The sequence below is a fragment of the Labeo rohita genome, chromosome 21, assembly GCF_022985175.1.
Source record: "Labeo rohita strain BAU-BD-2019 chromosome 21, IGBB_LRoh.1.0, whole genome shotgun sequence".
Taxonomy (NCBI): Eukaryota; Metazoa; Chordata; class Actinopteri; order Cypriniformes; family Cyprinidae; genus Labeo; species Labeo rohita.
This window is the reverse complement of record NC_066889.1, coordinates 12,220,023-12,234,044: the sequence shown is the minus strand read 5'-3', so window position 1 is coordinate 12,234,044 and position 14,022 is coordinate 12,220,023. Positions and strand designations below refer to the sequence as shown.

Below are 14,022 nucleotides of genomic sequence, written 5' to 3'. Positions count from 1 at the left end.
AATAATAATAATAATAAAGTCATATTACTAAATGCTATTTTCTATATTGCCCAGTCATTATTACAATAATGAAATAATATAACAATATAATATTTGGGAAATAAAATAAAATAAAATAAAATAAAATAAATATGATATTTGCTATATTGCCCAGTCATTAGAAATAATATAACAATGTAATATTTGGATAAAAATAAAATAAAATAAATTAATTAAAATAAAACGTTATTACTATATAATATCCTGTATTAATTTATGTTACCTTCTATATTGCCCAATCATTATTAAAATAATGAAATAATTTTAACAGTAATATTTTGGATATACAAACAAACAAACAAACAAACAAACAAACAAACAAACAAACAAACAAACAAACAAACAAACAAATAAATACTATTTTCAATATTGCCCGGTCATTAGAAATAATATAACAATTTAATATTTGGATATAAATAAAATAAAATACAATACAATAAAATAAAACAAAATAAAAAATAAAATAAAATAAGTAAAAAATAAAATAAACACTATTTACTATATTGCCCAGTCATTATTAAAATAATGAAATAATAATTTCAATGTAATATTTTGTAAATAAAATAAAATTAAAAAATGCTATTACTACATATTATGCTATATTACTATATTTTATATTTCTTGACTGCTCAATTATTATCAAAATAATTAAATTAATAAAATAAAATAACATAACATAAAATAAAATAAAATAATAAAATAAAATGAAATAAAATAAAATAAAAACATGCTATATCTATATAATATGCTGTATTAATATGTGCTATTTTCTATTTCGCCCAATCATTATTAAAACAATAAAAATAATATAATCTGTCTATATATAAAATTGTAAAATGTGTACAAATTTGGATCTAGAAAAATATCTATTCATATTGGCCATATATAAAAAAATATGCTATTATATAATATGTTATTACTGTACAATATGCTTTATTACTATATGCTTTTTTTCTATACTGCCCAGTCAATATTAAAATAATATAACTGTGCAATATTTTGGATATAATAAAATAAACATAAGATTAGATTAGAATTAGGAGTATTATTATTACTAATATTACTATGTTTATCTTATGACATGAAGTAACCAGGTTGATGACTGCTAATAAAATGAGCTAAAACATCGTCCTCATACATAAAATATTACCCTTCGTTGCTGTGTGTGTGGTTAGGAGAAATGACATAACCGCTAGTGTCAATATAAACAGACCCACAATTATAGCATAAGTGTGCTGATGTTATACTCAGTCATTGTTGTTGTTTAAGGTTCACACTGCTTTTTCATTTCACTCTTATTATTTCATTTTTTCATTTCGCAAACACAAGTTCCGGAAAGCATCAAAGATATTTGGGGACCTTCAGATAAACATTCAGTGGGCAGACCATGTTTAGAGGGCATTGTTTGCCAGTGAAATGCAATTTCCAACTGAGCTCTGGCGGCAAGACAGGCAATTACGCGTTAAAACTGACAAGCAAGAACACATATGGCAATTTTCGTCCTGCGGTCGAAGAGTGCGCTCTCTCACTGATTGTTTGCTGAAATATGCTCTTTTTCCACTCCAACTGAATAAGCCCCAATTAGACCGCCATTAAAAGCCTGGTTCATCTAAACCTCTGCACTCTTTAATTTTACCTCACTAGAGATAAGTTGCATTCTTTCGTTCTAACTTTTCCCTTCCGTTAAGAGCTCCTCAACCTGACTCACTTCAGCTAACTACCTGTAATTGCCGTCGCTGCCTCTTCAATGGAAAGAACGCTTATCTTGACTGGCTTTAGCTCCGCCCTTCAGGATACTGATTACATAATCATAGCCATTATTCAATTCAATACAACAGGTGCAACTGGCTGAAGCTTAATTGGGCTTCTAAAAGCCCTGAATGTCAGAGCCACAAAAACATGCTCCTCAAATCATTTTTCATAAAACGTCTATTAATATTATTCCTCAAGTGAGTCCAGGCTGGAAGTCCTAATCAAGACTTCAAGAGGACTAATCTGCAGTTGATGCGCCGCATGCTGTACATTTCATGCAGAGCGTACAAAATAAGGCCTGAAACTCTTAGAAATGAAGACTTTCTTTTTTCTTTTGAGACAAATGGTCTGTGAATTGAGGTGCTTAACCTTCAGAAATTGTTCATAGTCAACCCCTAGAGGTCAAAATAAATAATATATGAGATATTTCAATCTATTCAGTCATATTTTATTCATTTTATATGAGGTTGGCAGTTTTGGCAGCATTGCTACCAAAACTGGGGTTAACATGAATGGGAATACTAACAGACACTTTCTACAAGGACCTCCTTGGATTAATAATAATAACAACAACAACAACAACAACAACAACAACAACAATAATAGTAATAATAATAATAATAATAATAATAATAAATATAAACTAAAATTATAAATAAATTAAACTATCGAATTATTACTAGTTATTATTATTATTATAAATAAACAGTGGAACAGTGGAAGAACTGAAATTAAAAATCACAAATAAATTAAATTATCATTTGATTACATTTAATTGTTACTTTTTAAATTCTGAAGCAGAGAGAATACACATTAATTTACAAATTAAAATGATAAATAAATTAAATCAGCATTTGATTGTATTAATTTAATTGTACAATTTTGAAGTGAAAAGTAATAATAATAATAAGTTACGAAATAAACAAATAAATGTGGAAAAATTGTAACAAATAAATTACAAATGTAAAATTATAAATAAAGCAAACTAGCATTTGATTATTTTGAAATATTTGTACAATTCTTCAATCGATCAATCAATCAATCAATCAATAAATCAATAAATAAATCAATTAATAGATAAATAGATAGAAAACCGCTGAAGAATTGGTAACAAATTACAAATTAAAAATGATAAATAAACTATTCTTTACACTGAATTAATTAAAGGGGAAAGAATAACAACAACAACAACAACAACAACAACAACAACAACAACAAAAACAAAACAACAACAACAATAATAATAATAATAATAATAATAATACTTTTTATTATTAAGAAAGAAAGAAAGAAAGAAAGAAACATAGTTGAAGAATTGGTAACAAATTACAAATTAAAAAATATTATTATAAAAACAGAGGAAAAATTGGTAATAAATAAATTCAAAATCAAACGTTATAAATAAATTAAACTCATTTGATTACCTTTAATTATTTTTTTTAAATTCTGAAGCAGAAAGAATAATAAACAAACACATAAACTGCATAAGAATTGGTAACACATTAATAATAATATATAAAATAATGATGATAATAATAATAATAATAACAACAAGAAGAAGAAGAAAACTGTAAAATTGTAACAAATAAATCACAAATGGAAAATTATAAATAAATCAAATTATCATTTGATTATATTAAATTAATTGAAAATTTCTGAAATAAATTAAAAAACTGCAGAAGAATCGGTAACAAATTACAAATTAAAAATGATAAACTATTATTTAAATTGAATTAATTAAATGGGAGAGAAAAACAACAACAACAGCAACAACAATAATAGTAATTATTATTATAAATAAATAAATAAATACATAAATAAATAAAAAACTGCAGAAGAACTGGTAACAAACCAATTAAAAAACATAAATAAATTAAACCATCATTTGATTATATTTAATTAATTGTAAAATTCTGAAGTGGAAAGACTGAAATAGCATATTCATAAAACATATTCGAATAACTAGAAAATGCTACATAGAAAAGCATTTATACAAGCAACATACATGTATCTTTTTTACCAATAACGTTTTTGGTCTTTTTTCCCCAAAGTAGAGAACAGATAGTAAACATTCAGGGAAAGAAAAACAAATTGATATCAGCAGCACAGGATCTAAGCTTGTTTCCTTCACATGAGCACCAAGACTAAATGTCTCTGGAGGACGTGTGCTAACCACCAGGGCACAGCTTCAAAAAATAAAAAATAATAGCAATAAAAAAAGAAACTTCTCTTCCATTTACAGATGTTGTGTCTGCGCCAGCTCATCCTCACAATAAATCCCAGCTCACAGTACAGATCCAGCGCTGCGCTCAGAGAAGAAAAGCTCAGCCTGTTTCACACAGAATAGCCCATGCATGGTTATTAGCTCTGTATGTCTCACTGTTATGCAAAGACTATTAAGCAGACTTCAATCACAATATTCAATTATACACCCAATAGTTTTTTTCATTAGTCATTCAATGGATGGCTGGGCAGCGGGAGAGCGGAGCTTCTTTTGTGGGCGAGAGGGAAGAAAATCAATTGCTTTCATATGAAGGAACTGCAGGGAGATTGTAAAAATGACATCTCCAGTCATGCGTCTCTGTTGAGTAATGACGAAGCAATATCCCTGCTGGATAAAAATGGAAGACGGGGGGAAAGCAGAAAAGAAACACCTTTGGCTGCGCTCCATAGCTGGCGGACAGACCGGATTAAAGCTCCTATAAAAATATCCCATCATGCCATCAGCATCTCCACGTGTTAGGGATCCAGGGGAAAGTGTCACTATAGTATCACTAGTAGCAGTTGATGATTGGCGCTGTGTGTTAAGGGAAGGACCACGATCACCAACACCTGACGTATTCAGCTTTGCCGTGTAAATTCTGCACTGTTTTTGCTACATACACAATTTCTAAGCGATCAGACGTCCAGTTTGCAACTGGTGGATGAGTTGCAGCAAGACATATCTAGCGATCAGAATATAATTGCGACTAAGAGAGCAACCATTTAAAACACGCTGGCCATCAGTTATAACACTTAGCAACCTAATAAAAAGCTTCATACTGTATCATCATGAAATGTTAAAATCTACTTGAATAAAATTATATTAATCCTCGACGCCCATAATAACTTTACTAACAGTAACATTTGTGCATTTGTGTCAGCTTTAGCTAAAGTTTTAAGAACTAAATGACACATAAATAAATTAATAAGTTGGCACATATAAACACCATATCAGATTAGGTAACCTCTCATGTAAACAGTGCACCGAATCTTTCAGTCGGAATGACAAAGAAGTGTACATGTAAACGTGGATAATGAATGAATGAATGAATGATATTGTCGAATAGGTAACAATGGGTTATACATTTATTCAGTAGGTTAGTTTAACTGCACAAAAATAGTAAAACCTAAATAAAACAAACAAAAAAAAAAAACAAACTTAAATTTAATGCATGCAAAGAAAGAAAGAAAGAACGATTCTTTAAAAATGGTTATATCACACTAAATTATACAATATTCATGAAAATGCTATATAGAAATAAATATATATAACAAACATATTTTTATGAATAACGTTTTGGGGGTTTTGGCACTTTTTAAAAAAAAAAATATATTTTATTTATTTATTTATTTATTTATTTATTTATTTATTTATTTATTTATTTATTTGTTTGTTTGTTTATTTTTTCCCACTGCACAAAACAGAAAGAAAGAAAAAGAAAGACAGAAAAAAAGAAAAATAATTATTTAAATTCGTAAAATAAATGATTATACAAGACCAAATTTTATCATATTTTTATCATATACATACAAAATAACAAACATATTTTTATGAATAATATTTTAGAATTTTTTTTGTCACTACACAAAAATAGTAAATACAAATAAATAAATAAATGCAAGAAAGAATATACATTATATATATATATATATATATATATATATATATATATATATATTTATTTATTTATTTTTTATTTATTTTTTTATTTTTAAGAATGCTTGTATAACACCAAATTGTACCATATTCATTAAAATGCTATATAGAAATAACAAACATATTTTTAAATAAAAAATAATTTGGGACTTTTACCACAAAGTAAAAGCTAAATTAAAGAAAAATAATAAAAATAATAAATAAAGTTCATGCAAGAAACAGATGAACAAATAAACATAATTCTTTAAATTCTTTTAAAAAATGATTATATAACACCAAATTGTATATAGAACATTGAAATATTTTACATAAATTGTATATGGAATATGGAAATATTTAACATAATATTTTGGGACTTCTGACACTTTTTTTTTTTTTTTTGCCACTGCGCAAAGATAGTAAACACTAAAAAAATAATAATAAATAAATAAAACTAACTAACTAACTAACGTTAAAGAAAGACAGACAGAAAGAAAGAAAGAAAGAAAGAAAGAAAGAAAGAAAGAAAGAAAGAAAGAAAGAAAAATAATTCTTTACATTAAAAAAAATGGTTATTTCACCCCAAATTACCATATTCATGAAAATGCTATATAGAAATAACAAACATCTTTTTATGAATAATATTTTGGGACTTTTGCCTTTTTTTTTTTTTTGGATACTGCACAAACATAGTAAACCCTAAAATATTAAGAATTTATTGATTGATGCAAAAAGAGAAAGAAAGATTTTTAAAAATGGTTATACAAATGGTTAACGAACATATTTTTCTGTATAATATTTTGGGGCTTTTGACACTTTTTGGTGGTGGGGGGCAGTGCACAAAAATAGCATAGCAAATACTAAAACAAACAAACAAACAAAAACAAAGAAAGAAAGAAAGAAAGACAGAAAAAAGAAAGAAAGTATTCTTTAAATTCTTTTAAAATGAGTAAAAATGAGTAAGTGTTCATATTCATGAAAAGGCTATTCATAATATTTCGGGCCTTGTCACTTTTTCCCTCTAGAGTAGAGTAAAGCAGAGTAAGTAGAATAAAAAAAAAATAATAATTAGAATTATTTTTAAAAAGTATTATTTTTTATTTTTTAAGTTTGTGTTGGGGTAGACTAGCTTACTTACAAGCTAATACAGAGAAGAACTCACCTAGATGTTGACATTTTCTAATGAAAATGTGAGAAATGATGCTAGAAGATGATGCTGTGGTGTTTGCCTGAATGTTGGTTGCTACAGCGTTTTGTCTAATGCTATTAGCTGCTTTGTATTTGCTTGTTTACCCCTCTGAACAGTCTCAATGATACCCTGATCTTTCAATATGGCTTCGATCTTTCCTTCAAAAGTAAGTCGATGAAAGTTTTATCATCCGCCAGCCAAAAACTGTGTATCTAATTGCTTAGAAAAGTAATAGCACAGCTCTCCTTAACAAGCCACATGATTTGAGGTATCATTTGTTCAGCGTTTACTACTAATGCCAGGTTCTCACCATGACACAAAAAGTGTGTGTGTTAAGGAGAACTTTGCCTCAACTGAATTGGCTACCAACAGCTCATTAATAAACTCACTGACATTCACATTTTATAGCAACACCTGGATTTTCCTCACGCCAGGGGGAACAGGAAAGCAATTTGATTTCAAGTCAATAAAACAAATTTTCAGAAAACATTTACAGGGGCTGGATAGCAGTTACTTGAGGAAGAAAAAAAAACTCAATTATCAGACAGCGTGGAAAGTGGCTTGTCACGAGCGCTCTCCACATATGCTCATTTCAACACACATAACAGGTCAAGCGTCACTTTCCACTGCCTCCCTCACGGAAAACAACACCGCATCTCAGCACCTTCCTGTCTAAGGATGTTCATTTTACACTTCAGAGAAGAGCACTGGACCCTGGGGATTGTTACGCCACTCTTCATTCTCTCCGGCATAATTGCTTGAACAATTACAACTGACACGTACTGTGAAGTTGCTCTTTTGATGTTTAAAGGACTTGTTCTGGGGCAGCCAAATAAAAAAAGACCTTGGGAGCCTGACTGGCGGAGTTTGTACTTTATGGCCTTATTTGATTTGGCCTTTATTACTCTTGTACTTCAAGCAACATGTTGATGTACAATTAGATTTTCGTGCTGGAGACTTTGTACGCTTTAAAACTTTTCCTCTCTTATAGTCTTTATCTAAGCATCATGGTTAGTGAACCATGATCACTTTGCCAAAAAGTAACATTCTGTAGTTTGTTGTGTACAAAAGTACTTTTTTTTGGAAATATAACACTGGTTATTAGGGCTGTCACTAACAATTATTTCGGTAACTGATCAACCGGATGGTTATTCTGACGGTTAAAGTTACTTAAAAGTTAAAGCCTTTCAAGTTACTTACCTTAAAGTAATACATATATCAATGAGGCAATAATAACTGGTTCAAATAAAGTATCAAAAGCAAGCTATCATCTTACTGGGATGAGGAAGAGTTCATTTTAAGGACTCACAGAGACAGTTTATTATCAAGAATATGATATTTATTAACAGACGGAACAGGAACAACTTTTTAATCTTAACATTAGCGCACACACCCAATCGACATTCCTTTGGGGGGCGCCGTAGCTCTCTTATTTAACCCTTTTTTAATAGGCCTACAATAAATAACAGAACAGAAATCATACCTTGTGTCACACTCATGGGGACAGTATGCTTGGAAATAATATTTCATGTCTTCGATTGCATTTATTATTTGTAGTGCACCAGCCCCCCAATAGCAATAAGCTTTGTGCTTTTGGTACTTTTAAAATACAACTCAGCCTCAGCTTTCAAAATCAGTTTTATAGCAAAATACAAACAATGTGTCTGTGAAAATATGTATTATAAACAATAGAATTAACGTACATTATGCAATATAATAAATGCCTGCAGACGGCGCCAAACGCCGATCTAATAAATAACATGTATTCAAATGTCCACTTAAAGGAGAAGTCCACTTCCAGAACAACAATTTACATATAATTTACTCACCCCCTTGTCGTCCAAGATGTTCATGTCTTTCAGTCTTCAGTCGTAAAGAAATTATGGTTTTTGAGGAAAACATTTCAGGATTTTTCTTCATATAATTGACTTGATTGGTGCCCCGATTTTGAACTTGAACTACAAAATGTAGTTTAAATGCAGCTTCAAACGGCTCTAAATGATCCCAGCCGAGGAAGAAGGTTTTTTTTTAGCAAAACGATCGGTCATTTTTTCAGAAAAAAGCACAGAAGCTTGTGTAGCACAGGCTCTGGGATGCGCGTTCTTGAACGATTCGTTCATTTTGGCTGTCACGTGATGAACGAATCACTCAAACCCGAAAACGTCAGATAAGAAGTGAGATGAGCCAATCCAAGACTAAAGACCCAGGTAAACAATCTTTTCTGTTTCTTATAGCATTATAGTTTTGTCTTGTTTGTAGTGTGATCAACGTTTGTGTAAGCAGTAGGGAAGTGTTAGGGAAGTAACATGTAACATTTTAATTATATTTTGCTAAAATGAACGGAATGACTCAAAAAAAAAATTAGTTCATTTTGCTGAACGAGACTCAAAGGTCTGAGTCGGTAAAACTTCCCATCACTACTACGAATCACATCTAAGTTCACCATCTGTGTACTCCGGATAAAAAAGGTAGAGTATGGTGAAAAACTCCATCTTATTTTCTCCTACAACTTCAGAATCGTCCGACATTGTTGTAGCTTTTTGTTTGTAAACAGCGTTTGATTTACTTGCACTTTCTTAGTCTTTGTGTGTTCGCTTTGTAAACACTGGGTCTGTAGATCCGCCTACATTCGGCGTGACCTTTCGACATGATTCAATAGTATGTGAACCTGTGCTACACAAGCTTTTGTGCTTAAAAAATAAACAAATTTTTATTTTCCAAAAAAAATTATTGATAGTTTCGCTAGATAAGACCCTTCTTCCTCGGCTGGGATCGTTTAGAGCCCTTTGAAGCTGCATTTAAACTGCATTTTGGAAGTTCAAAACTGTGGCACCAATCAAGTCCATAATATGAAGAAACATCCTGAAATGTTTTCCTCAAAAATCATAATTTCTTTACGACAGAAAGACATGAACATCTTGGATGACAAGGGGGTGAGTAAATTATTTGATAATTAATTGTTGTTCTAGAAGTGGACTTCTCCTTTAATCTTTCATATTAGGACATTTCTTGACTGACTGACGACTGAAATGTACTTCCACTGTAATGTCTTGATTATGTGTACCTCAAAACTGAGGGTTTGAGCTTTTATTTTGAAATCACTTTGAGAAAGATATTGTATGCTTCTGGTGTTTGCTTAGGTTTATAAATGATTTACCAAAGATTTTCTTACTATGGGGAGATATAAGGGTCTGTATAACTTACTACTGAAGGAAGCATAATGGCTAACTTGGATCACGTGTTCCTTAATAACCAATCACCTTACAGCCTTGACGTCACTGAATTTCAGTCAGAGTTGTGCGACACTCGACTGCCATTTATGGATAACACAGGAATGAATGAGAAGTGCCGTGAGTGACTTCTCTTATAAAACAACATTTTTTTGTGTGTGGTAAACTCTAAAAATAGTTCAATCCGAAAGTATTGTTTAGTGTAAAACATGTTGAACTTGTAAAATGTGGTTGTAAACAATCCCAGCCGAGAGGTCGGGAAGAGCAAGACAAGACAAGCGTTTGAGATTAAAAAGTACTTAAATTGTATTTTTGAATGAAAATAACCAATCGTTTTGCTAGATAAGACCCTTCTTCCTCGGCTGGCATTGTTTACAACTGCATTTGGGATCGTTTGAAGCCACATTTAAACTGCATTCTGGAAGTTGAAACTTGGGGCACCATATCAGTCCGTTACAGACAAGGGGGTGACTACATTATCTGTAAACTGTTGTTCTGGAAGTGGACTTCCATTGACATCTGTTCAAAGAAAACAGCCTCTTGTCTCCTGTCCCACATACTGCCAGACTGGAAGCGTTAGCTTTAGCCGTTACACTTTTTCGGCTAATGGTTGCAGGCTTGCCTTCTAGTGGCTTTGTGATTTACCTTATAAATCTGATGAAATGGCAAATGCTGGGTTCCAGAATGAACGTGATAATAAACCCAAACTCACATGATGCAGAGATGGAGTCTGAAAGTTTGAAACAAGGCTAAGCTGGTTGGCTGGTCTTAGCTGGTTTAAGATATAAGTAGCTGGTTTTAGCTGGTTTCCCAGCACAACCAGGTAAGACCAGTCTGACCAGCTAAGGAGGTGGCCAAAACCCCTCTAAAACCAGCATGCTGACCAGCTAAGACCAGGCTCGATGACCAGTGTTGGGGGTAACGCATTACAAGTAACCTAAGTTGCGTAATCAGATTACTTTTCTCAAGAAACTAATAAAGTAACACATTACTTTTTAATTTACAAGAAAATATTTGAGTTACTTTTTACCCATTTACTGACTGAAAACTCTCCTCTCCCCATGTTAAGAGAAATTGGGAGTAAAATTTTACTTTAGTTCTAGAATAATTGTGAACATGCATTAATTAATCTCACTCACAAAAACAGATTCAGTATCCCTCAAAATTAATAAAAACAGTGAAATACAACTTTACGCAAACCTGCAATAATTAAATGTTAAATAATACAAATACAAATTTTTCTTCAGCCTGAGGCTTTTGGTGTGTGAGGTTTTTTACCCTTTGCCAAAAACAAACAAGCAAGTCCTGCCCAGATTTAAAAAGTACGGCAAAAGTAATGTAACACATTACTTTCCATAAAAAGTAACGGTGATGTAATTTGTTACTTTTTTAGGGAGTAAAGAAATATTGTATTGCATTACTTATAAAAGTAACTTTCCCCAAACACTGCTGGATGAGCAGCTAAAACAAGCCAATTTTTTTTTTTTGCAGGGTTATCTTATGTGGAATGTGTCACTACCGGTATTTTGCCGGTTATTTACTTGAGCAAACTGCAGTTGAAAATTTATTTATTTATTTTTAATCTAGTACTCAAATTGAATGGAGGAATTGTGACAGCCCTACTATTTATACAATACAATACAATATAATAATATATAATATAATATAATATAATGTAATATAATATAATATACATGCAGTCACATGGCTATTTTATTAAGTACACCTGTTCAACTGCTCCTTAACACAAATATCTAACCAGCCAATCACATGGCAGCAACTTAACACATTTAGGCATGTAGACTTTGCCGAAACAATGTGCTGAAGTTCAAACTGAGTATCAGAATGAGGAAGAAAGGTGATTTAACTGACTTTGAACACGGCATGGTTATCGGTGCCAGACGGGCTAGTCTGAGTATTTCAGAAACTGCTGATCAACTGGGATTTTCACGCAGAAGCATCTCTAGGGTTTACAGAGAACGATCCGAAAAAGAGAAAATATCCAGTGAGCGGCATTTCTATCTGCGAAAATGCTTTGTTGATGCCAGAGGTCAGAGGAGGATGGCCAGACTGGTTTGAGCTGATAGAAAGTGACTAAAACTCGTTACAACTGATGTACACAGAAGAGCATCTTTGAAAACTTAAAGCAGATGGGCTACAACAACAGAAGAACACACCGGATATCACTTCTGTCAGCTAAGAACAGAAAAATGAAGCTATGAGACTTTCTGCTGCGACATTCAGATGGTAGGTAAAGCATGGATCCATCCTGCCTTTTATTAACTTTTCAGGCTGCTGGTGGTGTAATGGTGTGGGGAATTTGTTCTTGCCACACTTTGGGATCTTTAGTACCAATTGAGCATTGTTTAAATGTCACAGCCTACCTGAGTGCTGACCATGTCCAGTTTTTTACAACCACAGTGTACCTATCTTGTGATGGCTACTTCCAACACACCATGTTACAAAGCTCAAATCATCTCAGACTGGTTTCTTGAACCTTTTTTTCCCCACATCAATCTACACTTCATACACCATGACGACAAAGCAAAAACAGAATTGCAGAATTATCACAACATCGTACATTTGTTACAAATAAAAAGAAAAAAAACTGAAATAGGTACATTGCATAAGTATTCAAACCCTTAACTCAGTACTTAGTTGAAGCACCTTTACAGCCTCACGTCTTTTTGGGTATGATGCGACAAGCTTTGCACATCAGCATTTGGCAATTATCTGCCATTCTTCTTCTCACCTTTTCACCTCTCAAGCTCTGTCAGCTTGGATGGGAGCTAGCAGACATTTTCAGGCTTCTCCAGAAATATTTGATTGGGTTCAAGCACAGGCTGTGGCTGGGCCAATCAAGGACATTCACAGAGTTGTTTATAAGCCACACTTGCTGTGTGCTTAGAGTCACTGTCCCGTTGGAAGGTGAACCTTCTGCTCAGCCTGAGGTTCTGAATGCTCTGGACTAGATTTTCAATAAGGCTATCTCAATATTTTGGTGCATTGAGCTTTCATCTACTCTGATGAATCCTTTAGTCCCTGCCACTGAAAAACAACCCCACAGCAGGAGGCTGCAACCTCCACACTTTACTTTTGGAATGGTACTCCGCAGGTGATGAGAAGTACCTGGTTTAATTCAAACATGATGCTTGTTACTGAGGTTCATCAGACCAGAGATCTTGTTTCTCACAGTCTGAGGGTCCTTCAGGTGTTTTTTTTGCAAATTCCAAGTGGGTTTTCATGTGTAGGAGAGCAGAGGATTAAGTTTGCCACATGCCACATGTTTGTCCTTCTGTAGGTTTCTCCCATCTGCATATATCATCATGGAGCTCAACTAGAGTGACCATCAGCATCTTCACCAGTCTAACCAAGGTTCTTCTCAATCAGTTGCTCAGTTTGGCAGGAGGCCAGCTTTAGGAAGAGTCCTAGTTGCTCCAAACATCTTCCATTATGGCTAATGGAGGCTACATGCTTCTGTGAACCTTCAATGCAGCAGAATTTTTCCTGAACTCTTCCCCAGATGTGTGCCTTGACACAATCCTGTTTCTGAGCTCTACAGTGAGTTCTTTGACCTTGTGGGCTTGGTTTTTGCTCTGATATGCATTTTCAGCTGTTAGACCTTTTATTGAGAGGTGTGGTTTTCCAAATTATACCAATTCAGTTGAATTTGCCACAGGTTAACTTCACCTGAAGAGCAGTAACATCTACAAGTGATATGAATGCTCCTGAGCTAAATTTCAAATGTCACAGATAAGGGTTTGCATACTTATGCAATGGAATAATTTAGGTTTTTTTTATGTTTAATAAATTTGCAAAGATGCTAAAAAAAAACAGTTTTTTTGCTTTGCCATTATGGTGTATGGAGTGGAAAAAGATTTGGGGGTGGAAAAAGAAATTTAAAGCAGTTTAAC

General features: G+C 32.5%; 1 protein-coding gene across 14 annotated transcripts in view; it reads right to left on the bottom strand.

The window, feature by feature from the left end:
* nrxn2a (neurexin 2a) overlaps positions 1-14,022 on the bottom strand; it is a 497,417-nt gene that overhangs the window by 267,523 nt on the left and 215,872 nt on the right. The window lies entirely within an intron of this gene.